Raw genomic sequence first — 17602 nt, forward strand, 5'->3', positions numbered from 1 at the left:
AATAATGACGTAGGCCGCTGGGGAGAAGATCCTGAAGCGACGGACCCTGACCCGGAAATGCCACCAGGTGAGGGCCCGAGCCAAGGAAACACTGTGTTCCCAGAGCAACTTGATCCCATAGACAGTATGGATTACCAGTTCAGGTCTACGCATGCTTCGTTTAAAAGAGAACAGTGGAATGATGACTCCCTGAAGTTTGCCCGGAATGCTATTGTTTCCGTTGGTAGCCGGTCAGCGAACAGTCCCTTACCATAAGAGCCCTACTTTGTTTTGGAGAACGATCTGTTTTATCGAATCCCGAGTCATGAGGGCGAGGTGCAAAAGTTGTTACTAGTGCCGTGTACCTTCCGGCGGGAGGTTTGCGAACTAGCTCATGCCCACCTCCTAGGAGCCCATCTTGGGCCCAAAAAAACTCTAGAGAGGATAAAGCTCTGCTTCTATTCTCCCGGGATTAACGAGGAGGTCTGACGTTTCTGTCAGTCCTGCCTGGAATGTCAGATACGCCAGATACCTAGGAGGGACCGTGCTCCTCTCATTCCGATACCCCTAGTTGATGCTCCCTTTGATAGGATCGGGGTAGACCTTGTTGGACCCCTGGAGCCCTCGAACCATGGCCATAAATACATATTAGTCATGGTCGATTGCGCGACTCGGTACCCAGAGGCGGTTCCACTGCGCTCCACTAACACAAAAAATATTGCACAGGAGTTGGTCAGCCTTTTTTCCATAGTGGGAATACCTAAAGAAGTCATCACGGATCAAGGTACTCCCTTTACCTCAGATACGTTCAGGGAGGTGGCCAAGTTACTCTGTAACGTCTGTCTATCACCCGCAAATCGACGGGCTGGTAGAGAGTTTCAACAAGACCTTTAAGCAAATGCTGCACAAGGTAGTCAGCACGGACGGTAGGAACTGGGATCAGCTTTTGCCTCTCGTGCTTTTTGCGTACCAGGAGGTGCCTCAAGCCTCCACAGGTTTCTCCCCGTTTGAACTTCTCTATGGGCGCCAGCCCCAGGGACCTTTGGACATAATAAAAGAAGGATGGGAAGCCAAGGGCACTTCCCTCTACTAACGTGTTAGAGTATGTTGCGCAACAGACTAAACAAAATTAGACCTGTTTTAAAAGAGCACATGATTCGCGTACAAACAGCGCAAGCAAGGTGTTATAATCAGAACTCAACTCTCAGGGAATTCCACCCTGGGGATCGGTTGATGGTGCTCGTTCCCACCTCCCACTCCAAATTACTAGCCCATTGGCAGGGCCCGTACGAGGTTAAGGAGAGAAAAGGGCTCGTTGATTATTTGGTGAAACAGCCGAATCGTTGACCGAGCGAGAGGGTGTACCATGTGAACTTGTTGAAGCCATGGAGAGAAAGGGAAGACACCCCGGACTCCGGTAGGGCCCTCTCCCTTTTCGCAGGCACAACAGCCTTTAACCTCGGTCCAGACTTGATGTTCCTCCAGAGGCAGGAGCTGGAAGAAGCGATCCTGGCAGTCCCTGAAGTGGTGAGCGAGTCACCTGCCCGTACTTCGCTGATTGAGCACGATATCATCACCGAGCAGAGAGCGGTAGTCAGGGAGTGACCTTATCGCCTCCCAGAGGCAAAACACGCAGCGGTAGAACTGGAAATCCAGCAGATGCTGGACATGGACATTATTGAGTAAAGTCACAGTCTGTGGTCTAGTCCTATCATTCTCGTTTCCAAGCCAGATGGCTCCTGGATATTCTGCAACAACTTTAGACGTCTTAACCAGCTCTCCAAATTTGACGCCTAACCTATGCCCAGGGTGGACGACCTCATTGAACGATTGGGTATTGCTCGATATCTGACTACTCTTGACATAACCAAAGGGTACTGGCAAATTCCCCTAACAGCATCCGCAAAAAAGAGAAAACTGCCTTCAGTACCCCTAATGGACATTGGCAATATAAGGTCCTTCCATTTGGGCTGCACGGGGCACCAGCAACCTTCCAACGTCTGGTGGACAGAGTGCTTAGGCCCCACCAGTCCTATTATGCCGTCTGTGCACCTGGCAGGAACATATAATGCAGGTGTTTGCTGTCCTCACGATGCTAGTGAAGGCCGGCCTCTGCATCAATCCCCACAAATGCTTCTTCGGCTTAAAGGAATTTAGGTATTTAGTCTACCTAGTGGGACGGGGACAGGTGAAACCACAATGTTCCAAAGTGAACGACATCCTTAAATGGCCCCGTCCGAATACCAAGAGACAGGTGCAGGCCTTCTTGGGGTTAGCGGGGTACTACCGCCGGTTCATGCCCTGCTTCTCTGAAAGGGCAGCACCCTTGACTGATCTAACAAAGAAACGGGCTCCTTTATATGTGGTATGGGACAATAAAATGGAACTAGCATTCAGTGACCTAAAGAAGGCCCTGACCTCGGAACCAATATTAAAAACCCCTGATTTTTCTCTGCCCTTTCTTCTCCAGACCGATGCTTTGGACACGGGCCTGGGTGCCGTGTTGAGCCAAAGCGTCGATGGTGTCGAGCACCCTGTGTTCTACCTGAGCCGGAAATTGTTGAGCCGGGAGACCAGGTATGTGGCAATGGAGAGGGAAGCTTTGGCCATTAAGTGGGCGGTGACTCATCTGAGGTACTATCTGCTGGGTCGCGAGTTCACTCTGGTGACTGACCATGCCGCCCTGCAGTGGATGTCGCTTCATAAAGAGTCGAACCCCCGAGTCAACAGGTGGTTTTTGGACCTACAGCCCTACAAGTTTACCGTCACTTATCGTCGGGGCAACCTTAAGGCCAATGCCGATGCCCTCTCCTGGGTTCACGACCTCTCGGTTCAGTGCGTCTGACCTGATGGGTCTGGGCTGAGGAAGGGTCATGTCACGCACGTGTGATTAGGGGGCCACGTACGGACCCAAACTGTAGCGTGAAGTCGCATGTCAGAAGGGAATGGCGGGGTACTAACCTCTCTCTCTTTATTCCTGCAGAAAGAAAGACACACCGCCGCCATGACTCTGCCCCAACTCGTTAACCACGCATCATAACTTCCGCCCTTTCTCTGTCGATTCCGGTTGACGTCAGTGCTCCCAGCATCCACCTCAGTTCTTTCCCAGCAGGCCTCTCTCTAATTCCGGTCCCTCATCATAAATGTTCCCCACTCCGCCATTTTGACTGTTTCTGCTGTATAAGGAAATGCAATACTGCACGGATGAACTAATTTGTTGTTCTTTTTTTGAATATTTCTTACAGTATACGGGGCCAGAAACCCCAAACCTTGACGACTTGGAGTCTTTCTTTTACATTATATATATATTGTGAGACTTGTCCGGACACCACCAGTCGGAGACCATATCTTTATAAAAGTCACACTTTTATTACACACCTCCAAATACAGAAAATAAAGTCCAAAACACAGTACATAATGCTCACTGCAATAATCACCACTCTATGGGCTTCTTTCTCTCAGTCCTTGGCCGCCTGTCTCCTCCAGGGGAGTTTCGTTAAGCTCCCACTCCCGACTCTAGCTCTCCGACTGTTAGGAGGCGGGCCCTTTTATTTCCGCCCGGTTGCATTCCAGGTGGCTGGAAACAATCTTCCGGCAGCACTTCTTGGTATGGCGGAAGTGCTGCCCTTTGCCCCGGAAGCACTCTGGGCGTTCCTGGCAGGTTCAGCCGCCATCTCGCCTGGTGTGGCGGAAGTGACAATTCTTCTGGCCTGTTGAGACTTAAGGCGCCCCCTGGCGGTGGCCACGGGTCCCAGCGGGTTAAAATCTTTTTGTCCCTTTCCCGTGGTCCTCTTTTTATCCAGGGTGGTTGCCCTCTCTTTACACGGAAGCTATTATTGTCACCTTCCAGTCCTTTTATGTGTCCCAGCCGGGAAAGAACCTCAGCCGTCTGTGACAATATATATATATATATATATATATATATATAGCATTCAAAGTCTGAATCACAATCTGTTTTTATGGGTGGTTACCTATCAGGTTGGTCTGCAAGTCGACAAACATCCGCCACGGGTGCCCTCTCAGTTGCGAGAAGCAGATCATAGAATGTTACATAGTTAACTGTCAAATAATGCAGAGTACGGGGCACATGTTTCACCCTATTTTGGGATCAGCAGGAGTACACACTCCACTGTACCCTTCATCGGGGATGAAACCTCAGACGTCAGACAAAAGCACTTTGTTTGTGACATTGTGAAATACATTGTGCGATCTACCTGCACTACCTTTGCGATCTACCAGTCAATCGCAATTGACGCATTGGGCACCCCTGGTCTGAACTTTAGTATTTATATTTCTGACAGTTTCAACTCTGATAGTCATATAACAACACCACCTGATTTTAGTCTTAATCTGTCTCCCAGGCCTGACTGCAGCACTCATTTAATGGAAGTACTTATCTATCTGTCTGCCAGCCTTAAGTTTAATATACAGTAGATAGTCAGTTCGGAGCATTTTGCTCATGAGATGACCAATTCTGAGCCTAACATAGAACAAGTTACTAACTTTATGTCATATGGGCAGCAGATGGTTGATTTAGATTTTAAGACCTCCACCATTATCAACACTAACCTTAAAGCCCTTGGAATTGGTGGCCTTAAATTTGGGGGCTTTGATTTTGTCAATAGTCATAAAGGTGTGATATGTGTCCATGAGAGCTGACAACCAATTAATGCTCTCTCAGAAGTACAATGAATATAATGCAGCGACAAGGAATAAGGAGCACATATGTTTTGATAAGTTTTGAAACTAACTATACATTCAATTATTGCCCTATTTCCTTGTTTTAAGCTGAGCACTCTACTAGTAGCCATTGCCTTCCTTTTTGCAGCACTTTGAAAAAAAAAAAACTCTTATGAGAGCTGAGGCTCCTGTTGTCGGTTTGATGGCAGCAGCAGCATCTCCTGTATTTTGTTTCAGAGTACCTAAGTCGACTACTATCTGTTGGTTGGTAGTCATTAATTCTGCAACCTGCTCTTGCATAATACTTATTTTGCTTGGCAGGGCCGCTATAAAAGAACTGAGCTTCTGAATATCTAATTTTCTAATCTTATCTTCTTTAATAGTCCATACTTTTGTTGTGAATGTTGGGATTTTAACAAATAAAGTCCTGATATACACTGAAGTTTAATTAAGAGTAAGATGTTTTAGCATTTTTAGAAATGGGAAATCAAACTATAGAAAGAAAAAAACTGTTTGATAAGAGATCAGTTGTTTGGTTTTAGGGGAAGAAAACAGTATGAAGTCCAAATTAAAACTAAACTTGAAATCAGACGTTTGCTAATAAGAACAATCCTTTATAGTTCTACAAAGTTCAGAGCACCTTTTAAAAATGTGGCTACCATGAAGTCATAGGTCATATGATTTATACATCATATGCCAAGCATTTTCTGATTTGTCTTTGGTTTTACTTTACAATTGAAACATATATGTTACTAGACATTAAGCCCATTACAATAATGGGTGCTAGAACAGTAGTGCATAAACATTATTTGGAACAGTCTATATTAAATGGCAAGGGACCTTGACCTCATTCTGTTTCTTGTCTTAATTTTTTTTGTCAAAAATATTTTTGCAAGAAGCCTAAAGTAAAATAATAATAAAAATAAAATAGAAACGTATATGACAAAACAGTAAGTATAATTAATATTGTCTTAGTGTAAAACTTTGTAACAATCTGTAAAATTTTCTATTTTTTTACCTCATTAAATTTTTCTATACAATTTTATTATAGACAACATTTCTTGTAAATATTCTGTCTAAGTTTGGCAACCGACCATCTACAACCTTGACAACAATATCTGGAAAACGTCTAATTCTTGATAGTGCAACATATAACTGACCGTGGCTGAATACTGGTTCTGGCAGGTAAATGCCAACTTTTTCTAAGTTTTGCTCCTCTGAGTCCTTCTCTTAGCATTTTTCTGACGGTCATTTTCATTTTCTTCAATCGATCTATTTGCTTGTATTTTTCTTTGTCTTTCAGCCTTTCTTTTGTTGATGTTTACTTGTTGAGCTGACCGTTCTTCCAGGAGATGTTGCTTATATAGGATTTGATTGTCTGTGTCTTTTGTCCTACTTGATGTGTCCTTTTTTTGGGTGGCATGTTGTTAGTAGATACGTCCGTAATATCTTCTCTTACAGTAATACTGGCTTGTATGTGGCTGTATTGTGCGTCACTGTATTGTGTGTCTTTAATTTTCTCTCGCAATAATACTGGTTTGTATTTCCGTAAAATGCCTGTAATTTTCTCTGACAGTAATACTGGCTTTGTTGTCCGTAATATGACTTTAATTTTCTGTCACAACATTGGGCAATCTGCAGAGTGTCCCCAGTAACTGATGTAATGTGTGGCTTGCTGGTGATAATCGTGCCCGTGGCGTTGCCCCAGCAAGTACTGTTTAGTTCCCCAGCAAGTATTTTAATTTGTGGTGGCGTCTCCCCAGCAATGGATTTTATGTGCGCGGCCGTGACTACCCAGTCAGCACTCTCCCCAGCAATGTTGTCCTTTATTTCTTATCATGCGCGGCAGCGGCTAGGCCATTCACTGTGTGCCCAGCTTCCTGTGTGTGGGCGGGGCACAGTTTAATGCGCGGTGCAGCCTGCACATGTGCACTTCATCAGAAGACACAGACACCTGGACGCACACAGGGGTTTTATTAAAGAGGATATGTGTTATTTGCTACTTTATGTCTGCAACAGCTGTAAATGTAAGAGGCACCAAGAAAATAAAAGTGGGATGTCCGATATACTCTTGTAATCAGTTACTTGTGTGGTGATTGCAAGCATCTAAGCAGCTCACTTCACTGTACTTGAAGAAATATTTGTCCGAAGATGGAGAGAATGAAGAGCTGGAACCAAATTTTCCCCTGGGGCCAAACAAAGTATCTATCTATCTATCTATCTATCTATCTATCTATCTATCTATCTATCTATCTATCTATCTATCTATCTATCTATACACTGGCAAGATAATTGTCTGACTTGGTGAGAATGACTGTTCATATTTGTAAGTAAAATCTTTTCAGTATTATTTTAGCATGTCACACTGCTTCCTATTATTTTCAATCATATTATAATAGCTTCCTTGAATTTTAAAGTATGAAATAGTGTGAGTTATGGAGTCATGTGATTACGACTTTGCAGCACATGCAGCAGTTTCCTTTTCGTCTGGTAAAATCATATGCTTTTGTTTGGAGAGGTAAGCATATTTTGTGACTCTTAACAGGCAAACTGAATCTTGAGATTTGCAAATGCACATAGTGCACAGTGAGAATTATTCACTGTGAATACTTTAGCAAATGTAAAATTAGTTCTAATACTGGGTTCATTGAATGACCACTGCAATAAAAGAACATTTTAGTAAAAATACATAAATGTAAAATGTATTAAAGTGACGTATGTTTGAACTGAACGTTTTGAATCAGGCCAAAGAGAAAAAAAAATAACTGTCGAAAAAACAAGGCAAATTATTTGCAGTTATTAGGTGCCCTAACAGCTGAATTGCTGAAAGTCTGACTAATTGATAACACACTCTTGCTTCCCCTTCTAATCAGCCTTTTACTTTGAGCTTCCTTTGCTCTGTTGGGAAACTTCACTGCTTTCCTTGTGGGTAGTGAGAGGCCTCTCAAACAAATCACCATGGGAACCAGTCTCAGCTGCTCAATCCACAAACTATAGCGTGCACGGGAACAACAAGGGCAGGCATTTCACTTCACCAAGAAAAAATGAAGTTAACATTGCCCATTTAGAAAGGCAGTACACAAAAGTCATTGAAATTAGCTTTACCTTATGGGGGCTTTTTAATACTGCCTATGAATAGTACAATTTACTTGCCAGAATGCATGTTATTACTCATTCAAATCATGAACATGGAATGATGCCCAAAGGGTGTCATGTGGTTATGCCTTTCTGAAAACATTATAATTTTTTTTGCTTTCCTATTTTCTCTGTGCACGAGGCCATCCTTTGTAATTGATCCCGTTGTTTGGCAACTATTTCCTTTTGTTATTACAATTAGATCTATGCCACTGGATCCTTGTCCCACCCAGCAAGCCCAAGGCAACTAGAATTAGTTGGAGGAGAGTTCTGATGGTATTTCAAAGACTAAAAAGTTTCGTGCAGGGTTAAACAAAGGCCATGCAGCTTAAGTAAACCTGAAAAAAAATTTTTTAAAATGTAATCCATCCATCTTTTCATTGATTTCCATGTATTAAGTTCTCGAGGATTATATATAGATATATACTGTACATTATGATGGCTAACTGGCATCTGCCTGGGATGGACTATGGTAGGGAGGCCATAATGGGCAGATGCTGAGGATGGGATTTTTATCTGTTTTGTTTTTTGATTTTTTTTTTTTTTTGTAACTTTTCTTTCTGGATTTTTTATTTACTAACTACTATTAATCATCTTATGGTCACATTTTCTTTTGTGTCTATTTGGACTAACCATAACTAGGGCTTGAACACTTTAAAAGCAATTATCCTAGAGAAATGGGTGTTTTCTGAAACTGTATAGTCAAGAAAGACCAGTAAAATTACTTTCTTCTTCTTTTGGCTGCTCCCGTTAGGGGTTAACACACCATTTCACCCTGCCTGTACTCTTTTTCACTTCTCTTTCATAATCCCCATTACTCTGTACTGTTGATCCCAAGTATTTAAACTCATCCGCCTTCACCAACACTACTCCCTGCATTCTCACCATTCCACTAACCTCCCTGTCATTTACACAAATGTATTCTGTCATGTTCCTGCTGATCTTCATTCCTCTCCTCTCTATAGCATATCTCCACATCTCTAGGGTCTCCTCAACCTGCTCCCTACTATCGCTACAGATCACAATGTCATCAGTAAACATCATAGTCTATGTGGACTCCTGTTTAATCTCGTTTGTCAACCATTACCAAAACCATCACCATTGCAAATAAGAAAGTGCTCAGAGCTGATCCTTGATGTGATCCCACCTCCACACTGAATGCATCTGTCACTCCTACTGCAGACCTCACCACTGTCACACTTCCCTGGTACATATCGTGTACAAGTCTTACATACTTCTCTAACACTCCCAACTTCCTCATACAATACCACAACTCCTCTCGAGGCACCCTTTCATATTCATGTCCTCCAGGTCCACAAAGACGTAATGCAACTCCTTTTTGCCTTCTCTACTCCATTAACACCCTCAGAGCAAACGTCACATCTGTTGTGCTCTTTCTTGGCATTTCCTTCTTAAACTAGATTCCATTACTAGAAAGATCAGTAAGTTTATCGACCTTAATAATTCATTCAAATAGATTTTAGGTAAGGTTGGTCTGCTGCAGTGGAGGCTTTAGCTTATCCTTCAGCTCAGGCCTGTGTAGCTAACAGAACTATTTATATGCCATCTGCAACATTCCCTGGTGTTCCTAGTAGTTGTCTGGGTTTTCTACCAAAAGCTAAATATTTATCCAGCAGGAGAAATCATGTTTTTGCCATTTCCTTTTTAATAGAGAGACAATTAGAATGGACCTGAGCCCTTTAAGACACACATTAGCCTTGCTGCTCATATTTTGATAAATTTATCAGAGTTTAATAGCCAATGCTTATGTGCCTAAATTCCAAGTTTTGGCTACTGTAAGGGAAAAGAAAAAAAAGTGTTTAACTAAGATATCCTGAAATAATTTATACCAGAACATTCCAATTTGAAAATGACATCATATTAGTAGAACATTTTAACTTAGTTTTTTTTTCTTCTCTGATAACAGTGAACATATATGAAGACTTATTTCTATGAACCAGGTACCTGGAACTACTGACTTTTAATAATTAACTTTTTGAGATTTTGCATAATACTTAATGGTAGAGGGTATTTGTTTCTAGAATAAGCCATTTTTCTGTATGTTGATTGGTGTAAGTGAAATGCTTGTAGGTATCATGTAAATGAAGTTACATAATAAGATGACACTATTGCTATAGGGAACTGTCCTGTTCACATGGGGTGGCTTCACTGGCCATCTGTAATAAAGGATGCCCATGTTGGAGTTCATCTGTAATGATGGCTCCAGATTTTTTATTTTTTTTATTTACTGAGTATTTTCTGCAACACTACAAAAAACCTTCTTAATTGAAGCAGCAGAATAAATTAGTTGAAGGTTCTAAACTTTAAAACAATAGAAGCAGAAAATTGACTTTCAGAGGAAGAGAAAGATGAAATGGCTGGCCACAATATAAATATTACTTTAAAAGAGATCAAAGTCAATTTCATGCTGAATCTGTGAATTCAAAAGTTAAAAAAAAGCTGAACAGGTAAGTCAATAATACCTAAAACTGTTAGTGAGTCCAAATGAGAAAAAAACACTAGTGACATTAGGAAAGGCAAATGTCAATTTTAATCCTTTTTATTATTTTTTAATTATTAAATGCAGGTGTGTACTGGCAGCTCAGTCTCAGCAACTGGTTGTGGCATCAACTCAGTTGAAAAACAGTTAGAAAAACTGTAGTCTCTATTGCATGCTCTTAGTCGTATGCCAGTTTTCATCAAATGAGTGCAAACATGGGTTTTCGAAAAATGAATCTAAGTGTTACTCCAGTGAGAGCCTTGTCACTTACAAGTACTGTCTCTGCGCTTCTGTTCATATGATTAGTTAGCCCTCCACTCACATGCTTTGATACTGTGAGATACTCAGAGCAAAGAATGAATTAGGAAGACTGCATCTGATGAAAACATGCAAAAAGTTTGGAATTTTCTTTAAAAACTCAATCAAATTAAGCATTGATTGCTTTGCAGGACTACATAACAATGTAGTGCTTAGTTATTGCGGTTGATATTCTTCAATTTTGGAAATTTTAAACTGTCAAGCACAATAATATACAATATGGTACACTTGATGATTTGTGAATTTCAGTTCTTAAACTATTTGCCCCCTTCCTGATTTCTTATTCTTTTGCATGTTTGTCACACAAAATGTTTCTGATCATCAAACACATTTAACCATTAGTCAAATATAACACAAGTAAACACAAAATGCAGTTTTTAAATGATGGTTTTTATTATTTAGGGAGAAAAAATCCAAACCTACATGGCCCTGTGTGAAAAAGTAATTGCCCCCTGAACCTAATAACTGGTTGGGCCACCCTTAGCAGCAATACCTGCAATCAAGCGTTTGCGATAACTTGCAATGAGTCTTTTACAGCGCTCTGGAGGAATTTTGGCCCACTCATCTTTGCAGAATTGTTGTAATTCAGCTTTATTTGAGGGTTTTCTAGCATGAACCGCCTTTTTAAGGTCATGCCATAGCATCTCAATTGGATTCAGGTCAGGACTTTGACTAGGTCACTCCAAAGTCTTCATTTTGTTTTTCTTCAGCCATTCAGAGGTGGATTTGCTGGTGTGTTTTGGGTCATTGTCCTGTTGCAGCACCCAAGAGCGCTTCAGCTTGAGTTGACGAACATATGGCCAGACATTCTCCTTCAGGATTTTTTGGTAGACAGTGGAATTCATGGTTCCATCTATCACAGCAAGCCTTCCAGGTATTGAAGCAGCAAAACAACCCCAGACCATCACACTACCACCACCATATTTTACTGTTGGTATGATGTTCTTTTTCTGAAATGCTGTGTTCCTTTTACGCCAGATGTAATGGGACATTTGCCTTCCAAAAAGTTAAACTTTTGTCTCATCAGTGCACAAGGTATTTTCCCAAAAGTCTTGGCAATCATTGAGATGTTTCTTAGCAAAATTGAGACAAGCCCTAATGTTCTTTTTGCTTAACAGTGGTTTGCGTCTTGGAAATCTGCCATGCAGGCCGTTTTTCCCAGTCTCTTTCTTATGGTGGAGTCGTGAACACTGACCTTAATTGAGGCAAGTGAGGCCTGCAGTTCTTTAGACATTGTCCTGGGGTCTTTGTGACCTCTTGGATGAGTCGTCTCTGCGCTCTTGGGGTAATTTTGGTCGGCCGGCCACTCCTGGGAAGGTTCACCACTGTTCCATGTTTTTGCCATTTGTGGATAATGGCTCTCACTGTGGTTCGCTGGAGTCCCAAAGCTTTAGAAATGGCTTTATAACCTTTACCAGACTGATAGATCTCAATTACTTCTGTTCTCATTTGTTCCTGAATTTCTTTGGATCTTGGCATGATGTCTAGCTTTTGAGGTGCTTTTGGTCTACTTCTCTGTGTCAGGCAGCTCCTATTTAAGTGATTTCTTGATTGAAACAGGTGTGGCAGTAATCAGGCCTGGGGGTGGCTACGGAAATTGAACTCAGGTGTGATACACCACAGTTAGGTTATTTTTAGCAAGGGGCAATTACTTTTCACACAGGGCCATGTAGGTTTGGATTTTTTTTTCTCCCTAAATAATAAAAACCATCATTTAAAAACTGCATTTTGTGTTTACTTGTGTTATATTTGACTAATGGTTAAATGTGTTTGATGATCAGAAACATTTTGTGTGACAAACATGCAAAAGAATAAGAAATCAGGAAGGGGGCAAATAGTTTTTCACACCACTGTATGTTTCATCAAATATACAAAACATGTAGCGGTAGGACTCTCAGCCTCTATATACCTTCAGAGTACCTCAAACTTGATCCAAACACAATGTATGCATACTACCACCTTTTTGTTTACAACAATATCACCTATTAAAAGGTACAACTCAATTTAAAAGTGCAATGTAGAATCAGTATTACACTATAAATGAGCAATCTGCTACTTGTATTTTTATACTTTAGTAATCTCTAACAGCAAAAACAAAGGTTAATAATTTGAGTAAATTGTACGTAGTGCATTAGAGGAAAACTGTAGTTGGATTTGATGTATCAAAATGAGAAAAACAGCACCTACTCCAAATAAAACCTATACATTTCAATCCAGGATAAAAAACATAAAACAATATTAGATTTAAATTCCCCAAATTCAAGGCAGCAACAAGAAATAATTAAAAAAACTGAAGAGAAGCATTAATTATTTGCATTTTAAAAAGACAGCAAATGTGTGGCTTCCTTTTCAATGCCTAAAAGCAAGTCATCACAGCCCGTAAATTACACTTTTTGTGAGGGCAAGATACAAAAAGAAAATGGCTTTCAATATCTGTGCTGCTTGTTATTTAATGTGGGTCTCTCAACATCTCCTTTTGTCTTACTGTTTTTAATTTATGACACTAGGACCTTAAATGTAACAAAATGCATCTGTAAATGAAAACAAAACATCTTAATATAGTAGAAGCTTTCTGCTGTAGCAGTGCTGCACACTAAATGCACCTTAAACTGTACCCTTCAATATTGTATGACTCTTGTTTTCTGAAACTATTACCTGTCAGAGATTTCTTGCTCATTTAACTCACAACTCCATCCCAATCCCTGCCAGTATAAGAAGAACTCACTCTGCTAGATGCATCTTATTGCCCAGTCTGTGGCTGCTTTGTGTTCAACTGGATTAGGTACATTTCTATATCTCTGCACCGCTTACTGGCTTGCAAATAAAGAAGATTATTGAGAGACTGGAATGTAAAGTGAATTAAAGGCTGGATTTCATGCTTTTCACCTTGTCACATTTGGGAAGGACATGTCAGATTCATCCTGTGCCGTGAATTAGAGGTGCTGGTGGAAGTAGCAAAAGAAAGGGAAAATGATGATCTTATAATAGATATTAACAGTCTTCCAAACATTCAGACTGGATTTTGACACTTAAAAATCAAGCTGAAGCCGTCTGAACTTAGTTGACATTGATCTTTTTTATGCTACGTTTAATGCATCAATCAATATGATGTTTCACAATGTCAGAATCAGGTTTAAAAATCCATGTAGATGGGCTTGATTTCATTATATAAAATGGAAAAAGTAACAGGCCTGTAGCCACACATGCCCTGGGTGTTAATGGCTACAGCAAAACTTCTTAGATAATAAAAACTTTGGTACTGGTATAGATGAAAAGCCTCATAATTTCTCCATTTGAATGAACTGTTAATCTGAGTTATAAGCAAGTTGGATTAGGCTTTTATTAACTTTTTAAAGCAGACAACCATACTGTATGCAATAATTGGTGTTATATTAGATTGAGGCATTTGTCTGGTTTACATCCAGTTTATAGTATGTAATAACAAAACCAAAAAGATCATGAAGATTTGGGGCACTGAAGTGATTCCTGTATAATTAAAAGGGATTATACAGTCAAAAACAAAATAAACAAGAGTGTGTCCTCTTCAGATGGAGTCCAATCCTAGACTGCCTCAAGAAGCCAGTTTTAAGGGCTGGAAAGTGTAAGAGGCAGGATCAGATGGCGGGAAACCAAACGTGATGTCATCAGTGGTTGATCTGTCAATCATCCTTTCTTTAGAGGGAGGGAGAGAAGAGGTATTAAGTGACAGCGCCAACCCCTTGCTCAGAGTGTAATTACAAGTCATTCCCCAATCACATATGTGTGACAACTGCACACTTGACAACTAAACATTTCTAATATTCTACCAGAAATCTATGTAGGCTGTATAACACTAACTTCTACATAGATTTCAGGAATGCATTAATAATTGATTTCTGACATTTAATTTTCTTTTGATGTATTATTAATTTATTTCTTGTTAGATTAGATCAGATTATTTATTTATAAAAGCACATTTAAAACAACAGAGGTTGTGCCAAAGTGCTTTACAAAAAAGCAAGTTGTTTTTATTGTCCTTTCAGTAATGCACAAGGACCTGGCACGTGTAAAAGTAATCTATTGAATGATTTCTGTGTATGGACTTTGTTTAACAATTGCCCTGTCTACTTCCTAAAAATAAAAGTCTTAAAAACTCATCTGCCACTCAGTACTACATTTGTTCAGTGAGACTTCCTACCCACTGAATACATTAGACAAGACAAAACTAACTAGATTTGTTAAACTTTTGGCTTCCTTATTGTGTACGTGGCTTTGTGCTGCTTATTATATTTTTCACTGTTTACTCAATTATTTTAGTGCCTGCTATATATATAACTGTCTTGTTGTAAACTTACTTTGATAACCTGATCTTTTTAACATAAAATGTATGAATATAAACAATTTATTTTACAAAAATAAGAAACTGTTTTGATCAAATGAGCATTTCATGTTAAAAATGACATGTAAAGTAAGTTTTATTTATTGAGCACATTTAAAACAACAGCAGTTGACCAAAGTGCTGTACAGTTTCCATAAATACACAAATAAATATATACATAAATAAATACACCAAAAATATATAAATACATTTTAAACATACGTACTCCCACGCATGTTTTTCAGACTAAAAGTAACCAAAGTTGGTGTAGACCTAATAAAAAATGGTAAATGATAGACCAAAGTTTAGGGGCAGCTTCTGCAAAGGCATGGCCCCAAATGAGCTTAAGTCTAGTCTGGTTACTGGTTACTGGTCATGCGATCACGAGGGAGTGTAAAGGTAGAAGAGTCCGTAAGATAAGAGGGTGCTAAACCATTCAGAGATTTAAATACAAACAAAAAGATAAACTCAAATGTAACAATGTTTTAAAAAAAGAGTGCTTTATCTGAAAAAAGCATTAGCTCTTCACTCACGTACCCTTCTACTCACTGTGTCTCTGTTTAATATAAGTCCAACTTTAACTAATTAACTAATGTAACTAACAAGAACTGCGGGGAGCTGGCGCCGTGTCTTGGGGTTTGTTTCCTGCCTTGTGCCCTGTGTTGGTTGGGATTGGCTTCAGCAGACCCCCGTGACCCTGTAGTTAGGATATAGCGGGTTGGAAAATGGATGGATGAACTAACAAGTAAAAGGATAAAATATCAGTATTGGATTTGTTTAATTCCTTTTCTCAGGGTTTGAGTAGGAGCATTCCTAGAGATTAAAATTTCTCACTTTAAACATACTGTAATTTCTTACATTTTAAGATTGATTTAAAATGCACCTAATACTAAAAAATAAAGCATTTTGAAAACACATAAGAAGGGAGCACATTGTCACACATGCATAACAGAATGTCCTGTAGCTGAAAGAATTAAAATCCTGTCACTTTTACTCCATCGATAATGAAAATTTTCATGTCATTTGACTTAAGTTGCATATTCAACAGCCATAGTTATGGATCAAATAAGCATCAACATGAGACATATTATTTTATCTATTGTTTTTTTTTTTCTAGTATAGTCTTTTAAAAGTCCGACACCTTGAAAAATTTACTAGATAATTCTTATTGTCTTAGATGTGTGAAAAAATCTTGTGAAGCCTTTTCTCCACTTCTCTCTTTATTTCTAACTGGCTTAGATTCTCAAGCTGGCCTTTTATTATTATAATTATTCTTAGCATATTTAACTTATCTAATAATTAAACTTCATAATTAGTTTGCTAGCCTTCTTTGTCTACAGTGTCTAATCTTTGTTGGGTGCCATGAAGCGGCTTTAGTTGGTTTAGACTGGTCACTATCAACTAATTAACAAATTCACTCACTTAGCATTGTATAAATTGTCATTGGAACATGTGATTTATTTAGATTGTTATACATAAATTTGAAAATAAAAATACTTGCTAATCTGATTTATAGATTATTCACTTTTTGTGTTAATTAATCTTGTGTATAGGGAGCTTTTTTACTGTCTTTATTTATAATTTATTAATCATATAAGGATATGTCCCTACCTTAATCACAAATAAAATAAAGAAAGGTAAATGAAAATGTATATTGCACACTATGTTTACATGTCAGCACATACTATATAAAGAAACTTCATAAGTAAGTTTTAAAATTAAATACCTCATCTATGCTATTTTGTTACTAGTAATATTAAATTTTACCCAATTTTGAAGACTAAGGTGTAAATCATATGTGCTTTAAGTTATAAGATCTCAGGCTATAGGGTTAGGCATTAGGTTAGAAACAAGAAATACAGTAAGTAAACCTGCACACTGCTGTGAGCAAATTAACAAACATTCTTTCACTGTCTTTACCAATAGTTTTCAAACTGGGGATTCTTAATTGTGGGCAAATTATGAGCCGAGCAGCCCAGGAACCTCATTTATAAAGCTTTCTTGTATTTACAGTAATGGAGACTAATGCGTACACAACAGTTTGGAGAAACAGAAATGCCAACATCCATGATCAAGCAGGGAAATGCAGCCAGAAAAGTTTAAGCATGACTTGCCCGCATAATAATTCATATTACCAAGCTGTTATTATAATGGGCTTTGACGTGACAAAAATATTACACCTTAAAAGTGATGAATGTGATGTACAGCCAGCCATCTTAGTTCCCTTTTAAGAGGGTCGTTCCTGTGTATTTGCACTGAAGAATGTTTTCGGTTATTCATCAGTCAGGGAACTAGCCAACAGGTCAGGAATATTTCAGCCAAACTTCATTCCATCATGCCCACTGCGCTGGAAGTCATTAAGTGACTGGCGAGGCACTTCATCCACTTTTTATATGGTGTGGATGCACAAACATAAAGCATAACATGTTTTTGCCAACTTAAATGGCAAATGGGAGCAGTGTCTGATTCTCCTAATGTAATCAGAATACTTTGCTGCCCTCATAATTCAGTACAGACACCTAGCAAAAATGGCTGTGCTTTTGTTAACTGTTAGAAATTACATTTCATTAACATGTAAGACAGTGGCCTGGTCAACCAGTGATTAATTTATTTTAGACATGATGCTACTGTAC

Source organism: Polypterus senegalus, chromosome 10 (assembly GCF_016835505.1).
Source record: "Polypterus senegalus isolate Bchr_013 chromosome 10, ASM1683550v1, whole genome shotgun sequence".
NCBI classification, from domain to species: Eukaryota; Metazoa; Chordata; class Cladistia; order Polypteriformes; family Polypteridae; genus Polypterus; species Polypterus senegalus.